The sequence below is a fragment of the Hippopotamus amphibius genome, chromosome 1 (assembly GCF_030028045.1).
Source record: "Hippopotamus amphibius kiboko isolate mHipAmp2 chromosome 1, mHipAmp2.hap2, whole genome shotgun sequence".
Classification (NCBI taxonomy): Eukaryota; Metazoa; Chordata; class Mammalia; order Artiodactyla; family Hippopotamidae; genus Hippopotamus; species Hippopotamus amphibius.
The window spans coordinates 30,735,731-30,758,602 of record NC_080186.1 but is presented as its reverse complement, the minus strand read 5'-3'; the positions used below and the strand labels follow the sequence as shown (position 1 = coordinate 30,758,602).

The window sequence follows — 22,872 nt, the reverse complement described above, 5'->3', positions numbered from 1 at the left end:
TCTAAGTTCGTACTTAACATGTCACGTTGGGTTGCTTATCTATAGATGCCTAAGCATATAGACTTTACAGCCAGACTCCTTGGGTTCAAATAGTACTTCTGCCATTTGCTAGCTGGGAGAAGTTGGGGGATTTAGTTATCTTCCTGGGCCTGTTTTCTTATCTGTAAAATAAGGATAATCACTGTGCCTACCTCACAGAATTGTTGAGGATTGAGTCATCACTCATGAAGGCTCGGATGGTGCCTGGCTTCAGAAGAGCTCAGAAATGGTCGCTATTGTTAGAATGAGAGTGAGGATGTCTTCTCCTCTCTTGGCGTTTGTGCTCTCTGAGAGCAGGAGCTGCATTTTATTCATCTCTCTGCCTCCAGAAATTCCTCAGTGTTGAGTCCAGAATATGTGCTCCCAAAACGTCTCAAATAAATGACTGAATACCTCTCTGAAAGTGGGCTGATGGTACCTACCCCACAAGATTGTGGTGCAGGTCAAAAGAAAGAAACCATGCTAAAATCCCCACGAAGCTGTAAAGGATGGGATGCATGTTCCTTCCCTCTTACCTCGCACTTCTTCTAGACACATGACTCCCTGGCAAACGTGCTTCCTTAATTCAAAGCTCATGGACAGCACTGAGCAATCAAGCTAAGGCAAGTTTTGAGCAATCACCATCAAGCAGGTAGGTGCTGACCAATCACCAGCAAGCAGACAGGTGCTGACCAATCACCACCAAGCAGACAGGTGCTGCCCAATCACCACCAAGCAGGCAGGTGCTGACCAATCCCCAGCCTGCATGAGTTACTCTGACTAGTCACCAGTACAGGAGGCTGCCGACTAGACTTTGAGATGAGGGCACCTGAAGCCATAAAGCCCAGACCCAGACCTGCCTGTGCCTCATCTGGTGCCTCCAAGGAGGTGTGGACCCTGTGTCCAGGAACTGGGGGCACTGGAGTGGAGGGGTCCGGTCCTCCCTCAGCCTGCGGCTTGGCCATCCTCTAGCTGAGGTTGCCCTCAGGGAGGAGGGGTTGCCAAGGTGACAGGCGTTCTCTCACCCAGCATGGGTTGTGGGAGTTATCGCCTTGCTTCATCTTCTTTAATGGCCTACTGCTGTCAGAGTAGCATTGCTGACACTCCCCATTCCCCACTTGTTTATGGCATCTTTGGCTGCCATTGCCCTGTTGCATGAGAAAGAAGCTAGGACAGCTGTGAAATCATCAGAGGCTTTTGTCTTATTTGGTACAGAACAGTGTTCTGTGTGGAGGTGCAATTCCTGTCGGACCCAGGGGGCACTGTAGCAGGGAGGGGGGCAGGGGAGCATAGGTTGGCCTTGGGTAACGAATTCCAGAAGTGTCTGTTTGCTGTACCCTCTTGAATTACGTTTCTAACAATGTCTGTGTCCTCTCGCCTGATCTTCCTTTCATTCAGTGTTCACAGCTGCATTTTCTTTGTCCTGGGGTTGATGCCAGCAGGGATCCCTGGCACGCCTGGAATAGAAACCTGCACGATCCCACAGGCTCTGCAAACCTGGTTGGGATGGAGGGGACTTGTGGCCCCCTGCGGCTTTGAAAAGGTCTGTAACCACTTGTGACTTTCCCTCTCATCTTGTTCTCAGAGCTTCGTTCGTTCAAATCTCAGAGAATTGTTTGAAGTCATTTATTCCTTCGGGCACTGGTTCTGAGAACCCACTACAAACTTGCCGTGGGCACTGCAGAGCTCACCAGGGTGAGAAAGACAGGTTGCCCCTGCTGGCCTGGAGGCTGCCACCTAGAGGGAGAGGCGAGGATAACACACTCATTCTCACCTAGAGCTGGATAAGGTGAGTACCAATAGCAGGAACAAATAGTTTAAGAGCATCGCAGAGGGAGTGAATATTATTGAAAAAAGAACTAGAAGTCAGGGAGACTGTGTAGAAAAGGACATCTATGAGACAGATTTTGAAAGATGAAGAGGATGTCAGTAGGAAAAGAATGGAGAGAGAAACCTTATCAAAATAATTAAAAAAAAAAACAGGAGGAAGAACAATTACAGGCTAGTCTCATTATCATTATTTGCAAAGTATAGTGTTTGGCGTGATGATGGAGCAAGAAAATGAAGGCATGGCCCCTATCTTTGAGGACAGGATAAGGACACAGCATACATCCTGCCCTGCTGGGGCTACAGTCATGGCACAAATGAAATATTTTGGGACTATGGGGAAGGGAGATGATCACGTCACAGAACAGTTGGCATTTGGCTATATTTCTCCTTTTGGTTTCTGCTTAGTTCATGATTTCCTGGAAAATGTCATCTCCTTCCTTCCCTCCATCCCCTAATCTTCATGCCACCACCTTTCCAATAAATGGATTAGAGGGCCATGAGTCCACCTCATGAGTTAGTAGCTACCACTTACAGACTGGCTATCAATCCTCGATACCACGGTATTAGTTGACTACTGCTGCATAACACATTACCCCCAAACGTCGTGGTTTAAAACAGTAACCACTTGCTATCTCATAGTTTCTGTGAGTTGAGAATCTGCGTGTGGCTCACCTGGGCCCCCTGACTCAGGTCTCAGACAAGCTGCAGTCCGGTGTTGGCCAGACTACAATCAGATTCGGGCTTGACTTGAGAAAGGATCTGCTTCTGAGCTCCTTTACAGGGTTGTTCACAGGATTCAGCGCCTCAGGGGCTGTCGGACTGAGGGCCTCAGGTCCATGCTGCCTGTTGGCTGGAGGCTGCCCTCTGTTCCTGGCCATGTGGACCAGCCACAGGACAGTTCACAGCAAGGGAGATGAGGCAGAGAGAGGGGGGAGCAAGATGGAAGTCACAGCCTCTTGTGACCTAATCTCAGAAGAGATGTCCCATCACTTTTGCCCTGTTCTGTTTGTCACTAGGTACAGCATACACTCAAGGGGAGATTACCGAAGGGCGTGAACACCAAGAGGCAGGATTGTTGGGAACCATTTTAGAAGCTCGCTCACTCCCACAACCACTCTACATAACAGGGTTCTCTCCTTTTTAAGAAAAGGAATCTGAAACTCATGCTGACACACTAAGTAGCAGAACCAGAATTTGAACCCATCTTTGTCAAAAGCCTGCCTCTTGCCATCATCTCACGCTGCCTCCCACGGCTGGATAAAGTCCCTCAGGACAGACAAGACAACCTCCCACCCGCAAAGTCACCTATTCAGGTGGCTGTGTTGACCTCTGCCCAGCCTCACACTGAGGCTTAGACCACCAAGCCTGCCTACATTTTCTGTTCTCCCTGATCCTGAGGGCTTTTCTTTCCATTTCAGGTTTAGAGAGCAGTGAGGTACAGGAAAGGCCAAATACTTCTTTCCTAAAAGCCTTTGCACTAACTGCCCAGGGTCTTGTGGAAAGCACTTGAGTGAGAACATGCACCTTGCAGTAATGTACTTTATCCACAGATGATTAATCAGGAGCGTCCCTGGATGGTTTGGCACAGATGGAGGTAAGGGAGAGAGCCAGATCGTAAATCCAAATAAATTTATGGCCTCACCATCCATCCCATTATTACATCAGGAAGGCTGTGTTTCCCTTTAGTGCTAGAAGATATGGAAGAGGTTTTGCATATCGAGGGCTTAGTACAGAGAGACTAAATCCATCAGGCAGGCTTTTGATGGAGACTAACCGATGGGACATTGTTTTGGACAAACTTAGGGATCTTGCCTTTGCTGATAGGAGCAGCATTATAGAAGTTTTGCAAGACATTCTTAAGGCACTTAATACACGATGCCTTGAACTGTAGTTCTCTCTTGTTTCCCATTTTCCCCTCTGTCTTCCAACTTCTCAAAGATTACTAACTTTATATCTGCACATTTCCTAACACATCTTATCCACCGTAGGTAGCTAATAACTTTCTTTTCAGAGACTGTGCAATGGTCTCCTAAGTGAATTTCGGCAGCCGTCTTTACATCAGTTTCCGCTCAGTTGCTTCTTTTTGCCAAACCTGGCGTGATAGCACCAGCTCCCTGTACTTGTAGCAATTCACGTCTACAGCGCTTCTCACCGTCTCTCTGGCCAGGAGGTGGTGTGCATGAATTTGCTATTTCACATTTAAGGCTTTTATAATTACTGAAGAAATGTTCTGATGAGACTCTGGTAGCTCTGAATCTGTTCCTGTTCTTGAAAATATTTGCCCTTATGTCTGGGTCTGCCCTACACCGGACTCTTCCTCTCTCTGCCATTGTTTCCCTCTTTGTCCAAGGTAAAGAGGACAGTAAGCCATCTCTATTTTAGGACGTGTGAAGACAGACAAATTTCTTAGTAAAAGGAACATTAGCCCAGGGACCAGATCTCTGTGTAAAGTTACTTTGTTTCTGATATTGTCCCTCTTATGGGTTGTGGGAAAAAAAAACACTGTGTTCTGCCACTTCCTTGCCACATGGTGTTGGTCCAGTAAAATACATTCTGAACCTAACGTCTCTCTGTAATGAGACTATTATTACTGTGCTGCTTTCTTCAAAGTAATGGATATAAACCACTCCATGCATGTTGTTGATGATGACAGTATGACTGCAATAGTTATCATGCATCAGGCAGTTACCCTGTGTCGGGAAATGTACGAAGTGCTTCACGTGAATTATCTCCTTGAATCCTCATAACAGTCCTGTGAAATGAATAGTATAATCCCATTTTACAGATGAGGAAGGTGAGGCCTGGAAAAGCTAAATGACTTGCCCAAGGTTATACAGCTTATAATTTATATGTATAAATTATAAGTTATGGAGCCAGGATTCAAACCCAGACAGTACAACTCCCAAATTCATGAATTGTCTAATTGACACAAGACTGCCTCACAACATAAAGTGCTGTATAAATACAGGATTGTATTACCAGCCCCTTGGCCACCCTTTATACAAATGTATGGTGTTGCTATTTTATTTTCACATTTACCCACAGAGTACATTGGAATCTGCTGTCTTTCACAGTGTGAAAAGCATGTAAGACTTTTTACACGGGTGCCAAGACCATCCAGTGGGGAAAGGAAAGTCTTTTCAACAAACGATTCTGGGAAAACTGAGTATCTGTGCAAAAGAAGGAAGTTATATGCTTATCTTATTCCATGTACAAAATTAGTTCAAAATGGGTTAAAGACCTAAATATAAGACCTAAAACTATAGTACTTTTTGAAGAAAACACAGGGGAAAACCTTTATAATATTGGATTTGGCAATGACTTGGGTATAAAAGCATAGCAACAAAAGAAAAATTAGATGAACTGGATTTCATCAAAGTTTAAAGTTTGATAGTGTCTGTTAAAAGACACTATCAAAGGACTTCCCTGGTGGCACAGTGGTTAAGTATCTGCCGGCTAATGCAGGGGACACAGGTTCGAGCCCTGGTCCAGGAAGATCCCACATGTCGCGGAACAACTAAGCCCGTGCACCACAACTACTGAGCCTGAGAGTCACAGCTACTGTAGCCCACATGCCTAAAACCCATGCTGCACAAAAAGAGAAGCCACTGCAATGAGAAGCCTGTGCAGCATAACAAAGAGTAGCCCCTGCTCACCGCAGCTAGAGGAATGAAGCAATGAAGACCCAACACAGCCATAAAAAATAAATTTAAAAAAAGACACCATCAAGAGAGTGAAAAGACAGTACATAGAGTGAGAGAAAATATTTGCAAATCATATATCTGATCAGGAATAAAGAACCTGAATCTGTAAAGAACTCCCACAACTCAACAACAACAAAAACTCCAATTCAAAAATGGGCAAAGGACCTGAATAGACACTTCTCCAAACAAGATATACAAATGGACCACAAGCACATGAAAAGATGCTCAGCGTCATTAATCATTAGGGAAATGCAAATCAAAACCACAGTGACATCCCACTTCACACAAATTAGGATAACTATAATTTAAAAAAATAACAAGTGTTGACAAGGATGTGGAGAAACTGGACACTGGTGCATTGCTGGTGGGGATATAAACTGGTGCAGCTGCTATGGAAAACAGTGTGGAGGTTCATCAAAAAATTAAATATAGAATTACTGTGTGATCTAGCAATTCCACTTCTAGGTATATACCCCCCAAAATTGAAAGCAAGGACTCAAATAGACACTTGCACACCAGTGTTCATGGCAGCATTATTCATAATGGACAAAAGGTGGAAACAACCTAAATGTCCCTCAACAGATGGTACGGGTATGAATCAACTACACTTCAGTTAAAAAAAAGAAAACCACCAAGCTACCCTCCTTCCAAATTTTTTAAGGCAAACCCCACCCCCCAACAGATGGTATGTGTGGCATAGACATATAATGGAATATTATTCAGCTTTAAAAAAGAATGACACAGGACTTCCCTGGTAGTGCAGTGGATAAGAATCCACCTGCCAGTGAAGGGGACACGGGTTGGATCCCTGCTCCAGGAAGATCCCACACACCATGCAGCCACTGAATTGTACTTAACAATGGTTAAAATGGTAAAATTTATGTTATGTATATTTTAGTACACATTCAAAACTTTTTTTAAAAAAAAGCAGTAAGAAATCTTACCTTAGGATATTTAGATCTTATTAGCTTGATTTTTTGTCATAACTTTTATTTTTCCACGACTTAAAAATAATAACAGTTCCTTGAAGAAAAAGTAGAAAATGCAGTGAAACCAAAAGGGGAAAATTACAACATTCCTTACCCTAGAGATAGCCACATTAAAATCTTAACGTCCTTCCAGACCGTCCTTCACCCCTGCTCTCCGTGTCTCATTTTCCTTCTTTTTTCCCCTTTTGAGGCAGTTCTGCACCCTGCCATTCTTCAGGAACTTTGAGGTCACTTTCCTTTGTGAGTTCTCATCCAGATCAGGGTTTGGTCTTACGCGTCCAATGGGTAGAAAAACACTTTCTAAAACCAAGCGAAGTGATAAAACACTGAAGAGAAGCCAAGAAATGTGTGATCAGAATGCTCCAATTCCTGCTGAGACCATTTGGAAGTTGAGTTGGAAAGGACAACTTTCAACACACTATGCCCAGAAGCCTCTGAAGATGGGTGACCAAAGGAATAATCTGCAATGTTGACATCGTCTCTACTGCAGGAGAAATAATAAGGAAATAATTTAAGTTCCCATCTGGCCTCCATTCCAGCCTCTTTATTAGGTTGTATGGCAGAGGCAAAAACTGCTAAGCAGTGTTCTTGGTCAACAGATTATTTATTGGCCAAAATGAAAGTCCCTCATCCTCCCAAGCAGGAGCGTGCCTTCATGTTGCTCTTACCTTTCAGTTTATGCAGTTTCTATCCAGCTAATTGCGGAGTGTGAATTTCTGTTATTTTCTAGTTATCGTAATATGAGAGGGAAATTGATGGCTTCCTGTTTCAGGAGCAAATAAGCTTCTGCCCAGTAGGGGGTGCCCTTCCTGTTGAGCTCCAGCTGATCAGACAAGATAGGCAGGCTCAGGACCTGGTTTGCTTCAGGAAACTTTGCCCCCCACCACAGTCCTCGATTCTCCCACTCCATTTGATTGTTGGAAAGAAGGAAACATCACTGCAGTTTCAATTTTGCTTATAGAGTCAGGAGGAGTGAAATAGAGCCTAGTTTCTAGGGCAAGGCAGCTCTGCTGCTGCTTTGGTATTATTCCCTCCAGGGCATCTGCCTCACTTCTCAAAATCCAGACTTTCTGTTTTTATTACCTTAGGTTTTCTTAAGCACATCCACTAATTTTTATTTGCTCTTAGCTCTTTGGCTCTGTTCCATGGAGTTTTGTCCACCTGTGCTCCTCATGGCCCACTTGGGCTGTCTTTCCTTTGTTTCTATTGCTTGTCCTTAAATCTTGCCCTACGTGGGACATGACCAGGCTGCTGGGTCTTCCAGAAGCCAGCACACAGTTTGGTATGTGTCTTCTCCGGGAGAACATTCCTGAGGGTCCTCAAGTTTACCCTGATCCTCTCCCTAGTTTTGCTCAGCTCTTAAAGCTATTGTAATGCTTTCTCCAAATAGTTCTTAAAGATTCATTAATTAGTTCACTCATTCAACAAATGTTTATAAAGCTCTTATGTTCTAGGACCTCTGTTAAGCATAGGATATATTCATAAATGAGAAAATCCCTAGCCTTGAATTCAGTTGAAATGAGGAAACAGTTAGGTTTTCAGCTCTCTTCACGTAATTCCTTGTGATGGTTCTTACGTTGTGAGTATAATCTTGGTGTCTTGGGAACACAGAGAATGTGCAGCCATGACCCTATTCTCTCTTTCTCCTCCTTTGCTTCTAAGATGTCATGAACCTGCTTATCCTCCTGCCTCTCTGACCAACTATTAAATGTTGGTATTAATCAGGATTCTATCCTAGTTTCTCTCCTTTTCTCTTTTCTTATCATATCATTTTTGTTGTTGTTGTTTTTTCTGGATTTTTTCCCCTCCGGACTTGAGTTACCTGCAACCACTGATGAACTCTCCGTCCCTTTCTCCAGGTTGACTCTCTCTTGAGCTTCCTCTGCCCTCTATTCTCTTTCCTACCTAGGATGTGTCCACATGCACTTGCAGTTTGGCCTATGGAAGATTTCATTTTTCTCCAAAGCCTGCTTCTCCTGTCTCCATCATCTTGCTCCCAGGCCCTCAAACTAGACCTAGAACACTAGTAACTAGTCTAATCACTTTCTATTATTTGCATTCAACTGAGAAGCTGATTCCTAACTTTCTGAGTATCTCCTCTCCTCTCTAGACTCTCATTACTATCCTCTCCTGAACAGTCTAGGCCAGTGGCTTTCAAACTGTTTTACTCAAATCCTTTTACGTGCTTCTGAGGTTGGAATGGAAGAGGGTATCAAGCAAGATTTGGGGCTTTTCATCCCTGACTCAACCAGAGCAATTGCATGTTTATCTGCTTTGCATATTGTTTGAGGAGCATTCAATGGCCAGAAGTTTGAAAACCATTGGTCTTCAATCCATATCATTTCTTTCCTGGATTTTTGCAGGGCTGCAAAGGATCGTGCTTTCTGTTTTTTCATCCATCTAGTCTGTGGTTCTTAATGTTGTCTTGACTGTGATGCATGCAAAGGGTGATGCTACCATGCTGGGCACACTTCCTGCTTTAGGTATAAATACCTGATCTACAATAAAGCAATTAGAATGCAGGTGAATGAGTGAGGTGCTTTTATAAGCGTAACCTTGAATCCACTGTAATTTATTAAAGTAAGTAAATCCTCTTTTATCTTTACATATTATCTGTGATAAATAACTTGTAACACATCTCACATACAGTCTCCACTCTGCTCTAATCTACTCTCCACACTGCTGCTGCCTTCCAGACATGGGAAATCTCAGTCACTCTCTTGCTTGACATGCTTCAGTGACTCCCAATTTGTTCTCAGGTGGGTTTTAAGCTCCTTCATGTAGCTGGCAAGTTCGGCTGTGATCTGGTTCTTGCTAACCTTTGCAGCTGCCACTCTTGTTCCAATTCTCCAATGGCCAGCCACGCCCACCCAGCATACATCCAGACTGGCTGAGCTTCTGGGCTTTTGCCCATCACTATTTTTCCCCTTCTCTCCCTTCAGCCTGCACGTCAAACTCCAAATACTTTTTTTATAGATGAAATAGTTTCATTTCTCCCAGTAACTGCCACCTAGGTGCTCTATCAACCTCTTCTTCCTTTCTTGCTAAGCAACAAGGATATTTAGTCATTCTTAAATGACTCATTCCTGTTCATACCCAGTCCTGATCTTTTTTTTAACTATTCATTAAAAAAAAATTCAAGTGTAGGGGAAAGTTGCAATAACAGTATACCTTCCAATATCCTTCATCTGGCTTCACCAATTATTGGCATTTTGCCACATTTGCATCTGTCTTTGTCTCTTTTTCCCTCTCTCTGTATTATGTGCATGTCTTTTTATGCACATACACTCATCTTGCTATTATTATCTGCTTAACCATTTGAAAGTAAATTTTAGACACCAATACCCCTTTTTACTCCTAAAGACTTCAGTAAAAGATATCCTGGAGTTTTCTTTTAACATATCCATGATATAACAATCACATTCTGAACATTTAACATCGATAACAATTCACTATCTAATAGTTCATATCAATATTTACAATTGTCTGAATACTATTCTTTAGAGCAAATTCTTTTTCTGATCCAGAACAACCAATGTCTTTGTAAAGACTCTCTCCAGATGCTCCCTGTTCCTTGAACTCTTTTCTAATTAACTGCCCTTTTCCTGGTGGCACTGACAACTCTCTCATTTGTACCCACTTGACCTCTTCAGTCTTTGATCATAGCGTGTATAACATTTTACTTCATGTGCTTGTTCAGCTGTTTTGGTCTTCTTCTCCAAACTGGAAACTTCTTGAGAACAGAGGCCTTATTTTATTAATCCTTGTCTCTCCAGTGTCTATTATCTAAACAAATTCAGTACTGAGCACCTAAGGAATAGCCTGGACCTTGGGAGCCCTAGGTTTGTGGTTTCTTATCTGATGGTGTCTCCTCCTGTGACAGTAGGCTGGCTGGGATTGTGGAGCCTACACTGCACTGAGCATGAGGAGAGGCTGATACTAATCCCAGTTTTGTTTCTAACCATCAAGGTAACTTGGGGCAAGTTATTTCATCTTTGTGAATTTCAGTTTCTGCTGTATTTTGAGATTAATATTTCTCACTCTGTCTACCTCATTGGGAAGTCGGATAGATCAAATGAGAAGATGAGTGCAAAATGTTTTGAAAAGATGATATTATTCCAGAAGCAATATGGTCTGCTTGCTGGGAATGTTCTTAGCTTCAGGTCTGTTGGGATCACTGTGTTGCTGTAACGCAGATATACCCCAGGGCTCTTGGTCCATCTTCTGAGATGCAAAAAGTGCTGGGTTCAGTGCATGAAGCACACAAACCAGGAGCTGGTGTAGGCTTCTCAAGCTGGGCTAACTGTAGTGGATTGGATAGTGTAGCTCCAAATTTCGTGTCCACTTCAAATCTCAGAAATGTGGTCTTATTTGAGAATAGGGTCTTTGCAGATAGAATTTTAAGTTAAGATGATGTCATACTGGATTAGGGTAAATCTAAATCTAATGACTGCTGCCCTTATATGAAGGCCATGTGAACACACATAGGGATGAATGTTATGTGATGACAGAGGCAGAGATTGGAGTGATGCAAAGATTGGAGCAACACAGTTACAAGCCAAAGAACACCAAGGATTGACAGCCACCACCACAAACTAGGAATGGGCAAGGAAGGATCTTCCCTCGAGCTTCCAGAGGGAGTGTGGCCCTGCTGACACCTTTCCTTTGGACTTTTAGCCTCCAATAATGTGAGAGAATACATTTCAGTTTTAAGCCACATAGTTTGTTAGGGCAGCCCTAGGACACAATTGCAGTGACTTTCTCCTCTCTACCTTCATGAAACTTAGGTGAGCAGAACCTTCCTGCTGGAGTTGAAGCACCAGATGAGTGGAGGTGGGAAGGGGTGGAACTAGGTCGCTGAGGGCACTCAGTGCCCCCCTGTGCCTCTCTAACCCACATGTGGGTTATAGTCCTGTTGGAGGGTCTGTGGTCTGCTGGGGACAGAGCAGGAAGGGCTCTAGTTGGCCCCAGGAGTGTGCCCATTTTCTTCCATAGTCTCAGGGGAGATGCTCTGAGTAAGGGTGTACAGAGCCAGGGCTCCACACCTTGGGCCCCCATATTTCAGGATGGGATCCTGGATAGCTCCGTTGGCAGCCTTAGTTTGTGAGCTCACTGAGCATTGGGAGGGTTTGTCATGGCCTCAAGGTCTTGGCTTGGTTACTAGCAGTTTCTGGAGTTTGGGGCCTGTGCCTGCCAGTACCATTTGATGTTGAAGGAGATACTGCATCTGTGATCTGAATGCCTCCTCTTCTCTGCCAAGGCATGTCCTCACCGGGATTGCTCTTCCCTGATGCAGGGAAGGTGCTGCACACCCCATGGTGCCCTTTTGGGCCACTGGCCCCTTGCTTGTCTTCTCTGGGGAAGTGGCATCTGGGTGGGTGTCACTGCCCTAGCCCTGGCTTGTGGGAGTTAGAGAGGAGAAGTGGTGGGGGGGGGGAGAGAAGGGGAGGACACGCAGCTAAGAGTCTTTCGCTCAAATAGGAACAAGCTCCAGGGCCCACCCACTCCCATGATTATGATGTCACAAAAAAGGGCAGTGCAGCCAGGGTGGAAGAGATTCATGAAGTCATCTGGCCCACTGCCCTCTTCATCTTCCATGGCACCAGGATGGCAGAGATTGGCACATGTTCCTGGCAGCTGAGCTCGGGAAAACCCAAGGCCACCCAGCAGCAAAGTCAGGGGACCAGCTTATTGGGCCCATGCCCAGCTGCTCATCTGGGAAGTTCTACTGGGTTCTCACTTGTAATCAGCAAACCCAGATGCCTCACCTTTAGGACTGTCAGACCAAGCTTCTCTTGGGATCACTGAAGATGCCTGATAATGAATGCAAAATAATGACTCATATCATATTTAAGCAAGACGCTGGGTGTGCGTGTGAATGGAAATCACTCAAAATCAGGTAGGTTGGGGTGCTGCTGATTATATCAAAGCCTTTCTGTGTGGGGGAGGGTGGGGCAGTGGGGGAGACAAAATGTAATCGCATATTTTAATACTAAAAGGAAATTTTAATACTAAGGAACTTTCTAGAGAATGATGATTTGGGGTCATGGTTGATGTTGCCTTCAGATCCTCTGGAAGACCCTTAGCTGTTTTCAAAGTTCTTTAGGGAGAAAAAGTAAGAGAGACTTACCTTAGCTTTATGTAATGATCAAACACAGCATAATAAAGCTGTCAAAACCAACATGGACCAGTTAGGACCAGAGCTCCTCTCAAGAGAGGAAGGAGGGGCAGCAATCTGGCCTGGTTCCTGCCTCTTCCCCCTGCTTGGTGGGGTGTTAGCACAGTGTCAAATGCCTATTTGATTCTAGTTCAAAAACTCCAAAGGGTGACCATGTGGTTGATCCGTTAGAAGATCCTCCAGGGCCACCAGTGCTGTTTTATACTGAGAGCCACTCCAGCCGATGACAGCTGGATTCTTTTTGTTTCAAAACCATGATACCTCTTGTTGCAAAAGCTGAGGGAGCCAACCAGAGTCAAACAGTTTAGTTTGTAAACTTGTTCCTTTCTCCTTTGAGGGAAAGGATGAGTCAGATGTGGAAGTGGAGCAGATGGTTCCATGTTTCTTTTCTAACAAAAATGAAGATGATGTTGTGACTCTGTGTTGATGGTGATGGGCCCTCCCAAGCAAGAGTTAACTTTTCCCAATTTTTCAGGAAAAAACATTGTGAACTCAGTCTGAAGGGACAAGGTATGGATACCATCCAGGCCAAATCATAGCCCTCTGTTTCTAACTGATACCTCAGACAGTCTCACATATCAAGCCTTTTAGAGACTTTTAAAAGCAGGATGGGAACAATCTGATGGACAAGTTTTAGGGTTACATGAGGAAGGTGGAAGGTAAAGGTAAAACTTGCTTAAAAGCACATGTCTCCAGAAGTTTCAGGCCAAAGCGAGGCATGGGAAGCTTGTTTCCATGGAGATGAGCCGGGAGAGGTAGTTTTGTGACAAAGAACACAAATATTGGGCTTGCAATCAAAAGTTCTAGGTTCAAGCCCCAGCTCCCCTACATACTACTAGCTGTGTGACCTTGGCCAAATCATTTCACCAAAATTTCCTCCTAGGTAAAAAGTAATAACTCCATTAAAAATTGTTATAAGGGTCAAATGATGCATTTGAAAGCACTTTTGAGTGTTGTAGGGGAAGGGGTGTAGTGATTCCCATTGTGGCCCTGAATATGGGATGCAAAAGAGCAGTGGTTAAGTTCACATCACAGTCAAGAAACCTGGGTGGCCATGAGCACTGGGTTTAATCCTAATATCTGCTCTATTCTGAGGGCAAAGGCTGAGGAGTATTTTTTACTTGTAGTTATCTGATGATACTTTTTCTCAGACCCTTCTAGCTAAAAAGTCTTCTGTCTTACATTGCCATCTACTGCAATTCCCTGGGCGACTCTGCACTCATCTGAGCCTTTGTTTCTTCATCCCCAAAATGAAAAGGTTGAATAAATTTCCTCAATGGCCCATTTATGCTCTAAAGCCATATGATTCTGCAAGCCTAGAGGAAAGCTTCTGATTGAGTCAAAATAGCTTTGTGGAACACAAGTTACATTCAAGGAAGTGCTGAGCATGCTGGGAGGGCACTAGTCTTTGGTTCTCTAGAACTGGAGCTCACAATCTAGTGAGGGCACCCATGCCCAGGTGACTGGTGCTGCTCAGAGAGGGTGCACCCACCACTTCAGAGTGTCCACAGAATTTCAGAGAAGGGAGGCATCACCCAACACGGAAGGGAGAGGGAAGGAAGAAGCAGGGAAGGAAGTGGCATTGAGCTGGCCCTTACCTGATAAGAAGGTCTTGCAGGTGAAGTATAGCTTACATAGTGAACAGCTTGTGCAGCAGCTTAGAGGCAGGAAATATGAGGTGGCATATTCTGTTATTCACCTAAAGTCTTAACAAAAAGGAATATCACATAGGTACTGAGACTGGGGTGTTACTATTATGTTATGAGTCCAATGCCTGACCCATGGGTAATTGGTGCACGTTTCTGAATGAGTTGGCCTGATTTGATCCCTTCTGCTCTCCTTGTTGGCAAGTGGATTTGTGCACCAAGCTTTATCCCGTAGGACTGGGTGCCCACACCCTGCACGCACCGCTCCCTGGGTGGAGGCAACTTTCCTGTCTGGGCACCACCACTTTCCAACCACTCTGGTGTTTTGACATGTTCGTGCCTGGCCTTTTACCACAGAATAACAAGAGAGCGCGCCCACAGGCAGTGCCCGGCTCCTGAGCTGGCACTGGGCCAGGGCAGCCTGGGTTAGCTCCTTTCCCTGGGGTAGCAGGAAGGCAGCTACTTCATAGTTCTGGCTCCTCTGAGTGCTTCCAAAACAGACTGTCTCCAGATGTCAGGGATGAGAGTTGATGACTTCGTCCTTTCATGATGTGCCTTTAAAGCCAATTATTTCCAAAGCTAATAGTCCTAATATCTCACTGAATTAGGCATCTGTAAGCGAAGGTATACATTTTAAAATCCATGAAATTACAAGAGATTGAATGACTCAGTATTCTGGGTGTGTGCTTTATAGTCTGTGGTTATTATGATTATTAATATTAATAAGCATTTATTCACACACACACACATACACACACCCATGGGGCACTGGGCATAGCTCACAAGGGACACAGCCCCTGTCCTCAGGGATCCGTAGAAAGCTGTCTCAGAAACACTGTACTAAATCACATGAGTATTGTAACTGTCAAGGTTTTAAATACCTAAAAATCAGCACTATCATTAGCAATCAGTAATCACTGTTATAGAAGAATAAATCTTGTAATCTCCAAATTACCTGTTTGCACCAATTAGAGTTCAACTGATGAAACATACCAATCAAAGGGGAATTTACTTGAGGCACCCAAGCTTATCTAGGTTAAAAAAAAAAGAAAGGAAACCTGCTGAGCTCCCAAACTGTTGTTTCTCAGCTCAATCTCTGTTAGGGAGGATTTTCTGGAAGTAGAGCTGACAAAGCCCTGTGCAATACCCCCAGGCAGGAGGGAGTCCGTTATTCACTTATTTGTTTATTTATTCATTTATTCCCTGCCTGCCTACAAAAAGGATTTGAGGTATGTCACAATAAAAACACATATGTCCTAAGACAGTTTTTTTAAAAAAATCAAAAGGAAGGTTGAAAATCTTCGGATGGAGGTGGGGGCACTGTGCTTTTGAATATTTAACTCCCACAAATCTTCCGTGAGTCCCTTTGCTAAACACTGTGCTAGGCCCTGTAGGAGAGAAAGGAGAAATCCACCCTTCTTCTCGCCTGTAAGGAACTTATAACCTGGGGTGAGACACAAACACTGAATTTATTTCAGAGCTTCTTAGAAGGCAATGCACAGAGGAATCACAAGGCTTATCTGATTCTCAGCATGCAATAAAAGAAAGCAGGTACACGGAGAGGTAGATTTTTTTTCCTTTTTGTAAATACGAAAGAAATATTGAAGGGACCCAGTAGGAAAAACATTTCAGTGTTTCTACAAATTCCCAGAGATGTGGTCATTTCTTAGCCAGAGATGGAAATGTGAATTCACTGAGCCTTCCCTGCGTTGCTCCTGAGCTTCTGAGAACCTGGATCTGGAGTTGAGGCCAAGGCAAAGCCAGGGAGTTGGGGCTGGGGAGGAGATGGGGGATGGGAGCGGGCAGTGACCTAGAAGGAAAACCAGTCCCCTAGGAGGTTTGGCTTGGGAGTTTGGAAGTGAAAGAAATATCTAAAGCTGGGAGACTCCTCTGAGGAGCCCCACTCAGCCCTGTGCCACGTGCCAGGCTCCCCCGGCAGGCAGCTCTACATATTCTGCTACTGGAACAATCCCTGCATCCTGGTCCTTGACCATCCCTGGATCTCAGTCACATCGTCATTTTCCCAGCCCCTATTTGGTATCATTGTTTGTCCCACGTGGTTCTGCTTTATAGTTTATATGCCAGGAATTATGTCATGGTCATAGTAGGGCTCATTCTGTCTTTTGCTTTTTGTTTTCAGGTTACTGTGTGTTCACTTTACTTTCTGCCCTTGATCATGGCATGGTTGTTATAATGGCAGAACTGCATAAGAGGTATCTGACAATACAGAGAATGGACTGGAGAACTCGAGGTATGGGAGGGGGCGGGGGGTGAAGGGGAAACTGAGACGAAGCGAGAGAGTAGCACAGACATATATATACTACCAACTGTAAAATAGATAGTCAGTGGGAAGTTGTTGTATAGCAAAGGGAGTCCAACTCGAGGATGGAAGATGCCTTAGAGGACTGGGGCAGGGAGGGTGGGGGGGACTCGAGGGGGGGGAGTCAAGGAAGGGAAGGAATACAGGGGTATGTGTAAAAAAACAGATGATTGAACCTGGTGTACCCCCCCAAAAAAAAATAAAATAAAATAAAAAATGGAAAAAAAAAAAAAAAAAGGTATCTGACAGTATCTCGACCCCTTGCCCTCTTTGGCAGGCAGCCTCTGTGCTGCCTCCAGTGGTCCCTGCCTCCTGCTACTCATGCTCTTGTGTGGTCCCCTCCCACACTGACTCAGGTTGGTCTGTGTGACCAGTGGAATACCATGCAGCTAGACACTGTGCCAGGTGCTATGGACAGAACCGCAGAGTCTTTGACCTTGAGCTTATGGAGCCTGCAGTATATAATGAAGGGAGCATGAACTTTGGAGCTAGGTAGCACTGGCTGGATCTCAGCTTCTGAACTAGGCTTTGTGACTTCGAGTAAGTTAGTTAACCTCTCTGAGCCTTGGTTTCCTCATCTTTAAATCAAGCAAAGTCATACCCACTTTGGAGAGTTGGGTGAGGATTAAATGCAACAGTGTGTATAAAGTGTTTAGCTCAGTGTCTGGGTTTGGATGGCTTCTCTATAAATGGTATCCCCTCCCGCGGTGCTAGGTGCTGAGAATAGAGTGATGAATGAGAGGTTGTCTCTGCCTTTTGGGGGCTCAGCATCGAGTGGACAGGACAGGTGTTTCCTCACAGAAGTTCAAGGAAGACTTGACAAATAGAGGCAGAGAGGGCAATGGGAACCCAAAGGAAGGCACAGGAAAAGCTTCACAGAGACTACGTGACATTTTTAACAAGCCTTAGAGGGTATGTAGAATTTTCATCAATGGAATAAGGCATGAGCATCACAGGTAGGCAGAGAAAACCCTGAGAGTCTCATAGAAGACCTCCTGGTGTAAAACATGGTGAAAGTGCCCTAGCTGAGTGCTCTTGGTCAGACCGCTTCCCCATTGTGGGCTGTGATTTCTGGATCTATAACCTGCAGCTGTTGAATTAGATAGTGAATGTTCCTTCCAGCTCGCAGATTCCCAGAGAACATGGAGTATTGCTTTATTCATGACCAATTTCCAGCTCCTAACACATGGTAGGCACTCAATAAATATTTGTTAAATAGGCAGGTATAATGATATGTGTAAGCAGCTTGTCCCAAATGAGAAAATCAAGGAAGTATCTTTTCCATTTATTTGATGTAATTCATTTCCCGGGGGTATGTGTGTGGTGGCAATGAACCCGACCACATCATGTCACTATCTCTTGTCAAAGTCCTTCTTCCATTCTGTGCCTCCAATTGCCTGGCTGTGTCTTCTGTTGCCTCCCTAGATTCCCAAGTCTTGTTGCAGGATTCTGTTCAAATTTGAAAGCGACTGACATTTCCCTGGAGATTTCTTTAGTACTCAGCACCATGTCATCAGGCCTGGAGGGGCAGACCCAGCCAAATTTGAAGAAGTTTTGCATGTTTTCCTTCATTCAACTTCCACTTTGCTTTCGGTGTCTCTGTGAATGGAGGAGCTTTGAAACCAGAGCTCAGTAGAAGGATGTACAAAGTTGTTGAATTCATGTGTTGCAAGACATGGCTGGCTAGTGGTTAAACTGTACAATGAGGGTCCCCCGCCACACCCTGTTTTGATTCTGCTCCCCTCCCCAGGCCAGTGCTTAAGGCCCTCATGTTGCTTTTTTGTCCGTGGCGACTCCCACTGTACACCTTCTCCTGAGGCTTACTCTGCCCTGAGCCTTTCCAGATCACCCTTGTTCTTTCAAAGCTCATCCTGGGTTCCATTTCCTCTGACATCTGTTGTCTTCTCTGTTCTTGATACAATTTGATACACATTTGATGTCTATCCTGTGCCTTGATCTGTACTGAGCTCGCAGGATGCAAAGATGAACGAAATGCGATTCTCAGCCCCCGATCTAGCTCTCCAGGATGACAGTCACCAAGATGACAAACTAAACTATGCAGAATTCATGATGGACAGTCCCTTTCAGGTAACAGATTTGCATTTTACTAAGAACTTTTTGAAGACAGTCACTTACCTTCAAAGCGTATTTTTTGTTAAAAAAAACTTCAAAATTTTTTTTTTTTACCTTGAGAGCAGTAAAGCAGTACTTACTAATTGTAGAAGACTTGGAAAGTAAAGAAAAATATAAAGTAGGGGACAAATTTTTCAATGATCTCACTACCCAGAGGCCAGCCAGCATTGACATATTTCCCCTGTCTTTTCTGCTATGCATTTGAGATGCTCTGTTGACATAATTTTGCATACCACTTTTGTTATTGAGCACTATATCCTAACCTTTTGGCAATGTTATCAAACACACGAAGCGTGATTCTAATGGTAGGAGTTTGTCAGCAAGTGGGAGTGGGGGATTTATTGGCACAGAGACTTGGGGTAATCTCAGTAATAATACTCCATTTTCTGCTGGCTGCTAAGACAAGCCCTGGCTCCCTGCAAGTACCTCCATAGCTTATTTGTTACTCAGCTGATCTGCTCAGCCCATGTTTGAAGAAAACAGCATCCTGTGCTATAAGGTGTGAGCATTTCCAGGCTTCAGATACTCCACCTCCTCCCATCCCCCACCCCGATTTCCCTGTCCCCGGCGGGCGATAGTATCTTTCATCTGAGCCTCTCTCCCTGCCTCCAAAGACTGCCTCCCCTGATGAATTCTCTCTGGGTGACTTTGGTATTTGCATATTTCCTCACTTGGATATTCTGAGATGTTGGAACCAGAGAGCAGGTTGACGCGATCAGGTACTTAGCTGAATGAGGTTTTCTCCGGAACTGCACAAATATTTGGAGTCGGGTGTGTGCCAATAGGCAATTAATTGAAATGTGGACACAGCAAGCTCCTGGAGGAAGGAAACTGAACTTGAGAAATTAGCTGTGGGAAGCGATCCTCCGCGAGATACAAAACAGTAATTTGGGAATTTCCTTTACCTCAAACTGAAATTGATTTGGTACAGAAAGAGGAGAAAAAAAACAAACCAAAACAAAGAACGAGTGTAAGATCAAAGTTGACTCTTGCATCACTAGAGCTGGAAAGTGTTCTGAGGGAACGCTGGTCTGACCCTCTTAGAGATGGAGGGGAGCCCAAGGTCAATGGCAAGTCAGGGCAAATTCAGGACCAGAAGCAAGATGTCCTGACTCCGGCCCAGGGCACTTTCCATTTTATAAACTGACTGTGTACCTGGAGACCTGGATTATCATTCAGGAGCGAAAGGGCGAGGACTGCGACTGAAGCATTTTCCTGTCACCGATGACTCTGTGAATACCTTTAATAAAATCCATAACAAAACCAAGGCACTCGCTGACTGTAGCCTTAACTCAAGCTACGCATTGGAAGCACACCTGGGGCTCCTGCCCCTTGTCTGGCTGCCTGCAAAACTCTGGGGATGGAGGCGATTACAAATAGGGTCCCCATTCTACACTGTGTCATGTTGGCCTGGTCCCAGGCGGCGTCTCAGCCTCCTGACTATCCTTTTCCAAAGAATGAAGCCTCTGTGCCCATCTACATTTCTCCATCTTCCAGGAGAATGGACCCATCTCCTGAAGATTTTTATAAAATGTGTAAGAAAAGAGGCGCTCTGGCCATGATGTTGCTTTAGGCTTTCGATTGTTTTAAGGTGATTAAAAAAAAAATCACCTTTTTGTTGCGTAGGTATATGGGGGCCAGAATGATCATTTTTAGCCGTCCCCTAGAATATGGTTTTCTTTTTTTTTTAATTGAAGTATAGTTGTTTTACAATGTGTCAGTTTCAGGTGTACAGCACATTCATTGTTATACATATGTATGTATCTTTTTTTTCAGATTCTTTTCCCTTATAGGTTATTACAAAATGTTGGGTATGGTTCCCTGCGCTACAGTAGGTCCTTGTTTAGAATATGGTTTTCAAACCAGAGGCATCAGCACCACCTGGAAACTTGTTAGAAATGCATATTCTCAGGTTCCACCCCAGCCCTACTGAATCAGAACCTCTGGTAGAGCCCAGCAATCTGTGTTTTAACAAGCCCTCCAGGGGATTCTGAGGCACAGTAAAGTTTGAAAACTATATCCCTAGAAAATTATGATTTGGAAATCCTGACTGTTTGAATACCAGCACTAGGGAAGTAATCCAATTTTGATTATTGGCTCCTTAAAAATAAACTCCTCATTTCAGAATGCCCAGGTGAACTGCTTCTATGTATTCCTGAGTATTAAATGGGAAAAGATTTCCAAGTGATTCTTCAACATGTAACTGACCAGCCCAGTCAGACACAATTCTGGTAGCCCATCAGATTTCCAGTAAGTACAATATTTTCATACTTTAAAGTTTCATGGAATGACTGAATATGCTAATTGATTGCTTAATCTGCTATTTTTAGAATATGACTTCCTTACCTCATGTGAAAGTTTATTCAAAATTCAAGTGGGAACATTTTATTACCCCAAAATGTTTTCCTGTATACTTTAACATGTTACTAAGGAAACCAGTTGCAACATTGCAGGGATATTGTTGCTCTAACAAATTAACGATTCAGCAATGTATATGCCATGCTATAATGTTTTTTTCCTCTCTCTCTCTCTAGAAAATTTCACACTTATTGAATTTCCACATTTACAGCACAGGACATTGGAAGCAACAGGAGTAAAGCTGTAAGGAAAAATTGGATTCCAGAGTGACCAAGATTTTCCTGGGATGTGTTTGGTGCTGTTTGAGCACAGGCAGAACTAGGTGATGGTTCATCCCGCATTAGGATTCCCCCCTGAGCGGGGAAGCTGAGTTAGAGAGAGCAGCCGTCTCCCAAGGACACTTTGGTGTCATGGCTTGGGGAACTCTTAACTGGTGAGCAGCTCTGGGAAGGACTAAAACTGGGTGTGTGGTGCAAAGTGTGTGCTAATCACACATTTAAGGAATCAAGCGACATCAAAGCATGAGATCACACGAGTAACAGAGATGGCACGGGGGAGATGAGGGATACAGCACAGTGGGAGGTCTCCTGCTTTTTCTTTCCTGATGGGGGGAGGAGAGGTTATTAATGATGGGATGGATTAGAACAGATGGGTACTTTTGACACATTTCCCCATGTTGTTATTTTCCAGTTTCCCATCTTCCCACCCCTAGTCATGTGCCTTTCCCTTGGTTAGGAGTGAAAACATGTGACTTTTTAAAGGGAAGCCTCAGGAAGGGAAGGTAGATTAGAGATGTTGCCATATTGCTCAGAGCACACGCTGGGCTGATCGGGAAGGTCTTCCCAGAGCCTTTGCTCAGAGGGGCACGTGTGCTTTCCGACACTGTGTTCAAAGGCAAACTGCGTGACTTTCCACGGGCTCCATCTCAGCCCCACTCCAGCCAGGCAGCCGTCACTTGCTGATTACTGCTACCTTTCTGCAGCCTGGAGATTTGCATTGTAAATGGTGTTTGTTAGGCCCCTGAAATAATATTAATCATGGTAAAACAATTATGTTGCATAATTTGTACATAAAAAAGAAAGAATGAAACTTTTGCTTGAATTAATATTTCCTAGTATGTATCTTTCTCATCCCAACAATGATGAAACCCTCGTCTGCCCTTCTAGGTGAGAACGGGTCTGGAAAAGTCAAGCTACCTATCTTCGTATGGCTTCTTCTTTTTTTTTTTTTTTAAATTTCTGGTTGCATTGGGTCTTCGTTGCTGTGTGCAAACTTTCTCTAGTTGCAGCGAGTGGCGGCTACTCTTCATTGCAGTGCACGGGCTTCTCATTGTGGTAGCTTCTCTTGTGGAGTGGGGGCTCTAGGTGCGCAGGCTTCAGTAGTTGTGGCTCGCAGGCTCTAGAGCACAGGCTCAGTAGTTGTGGCGCACAGGCTTTGTTGCTCCATAGCATGTGGGATCTTCCTGGACCAGGGATTGAACCTGTGTCCCCTGCATTGGCAGGCGGATTCTTAACCACTGTACCACCAGGGAAGTCCTTGTATGGCTTTTTTTTTTTTTTTAATTTATTCATTTATTGGCTGCATTGGGTCTTCATTGCTGCTGCACAGGCTTTCTCTAGTTGTGGAGATTGGGGGCTACTTTTCATTGCGGTGCACGGGCTTCTCTTGTTACAGAGCACTGGCTCTAGGCGTGCGG

General features: G+C 44.3%; 1 long non-coding RNA gene across 1 annotated transcript; it reads left to right on the top strand.

Annotated features, from left to right (window-relative positions):
* The first annotated feature begins 18,489 nt into the window (after window positions 1-18,489).
* LOC130861410 (uncharacterized) lies at window positions 18,490-22,182 on the top strand. The gene is made up of 3 exons (XR_009055572.1): window positions 18,490-18,773; window positions 20,944-21,068; window positions 21,353-22,182. It is a non-coding gene; the product is annotated as an uncharacterized LOC130861410 (long non-coding RNA).
* Window positions 22,183-22,872: the final 690 nt, after the last annotated feature.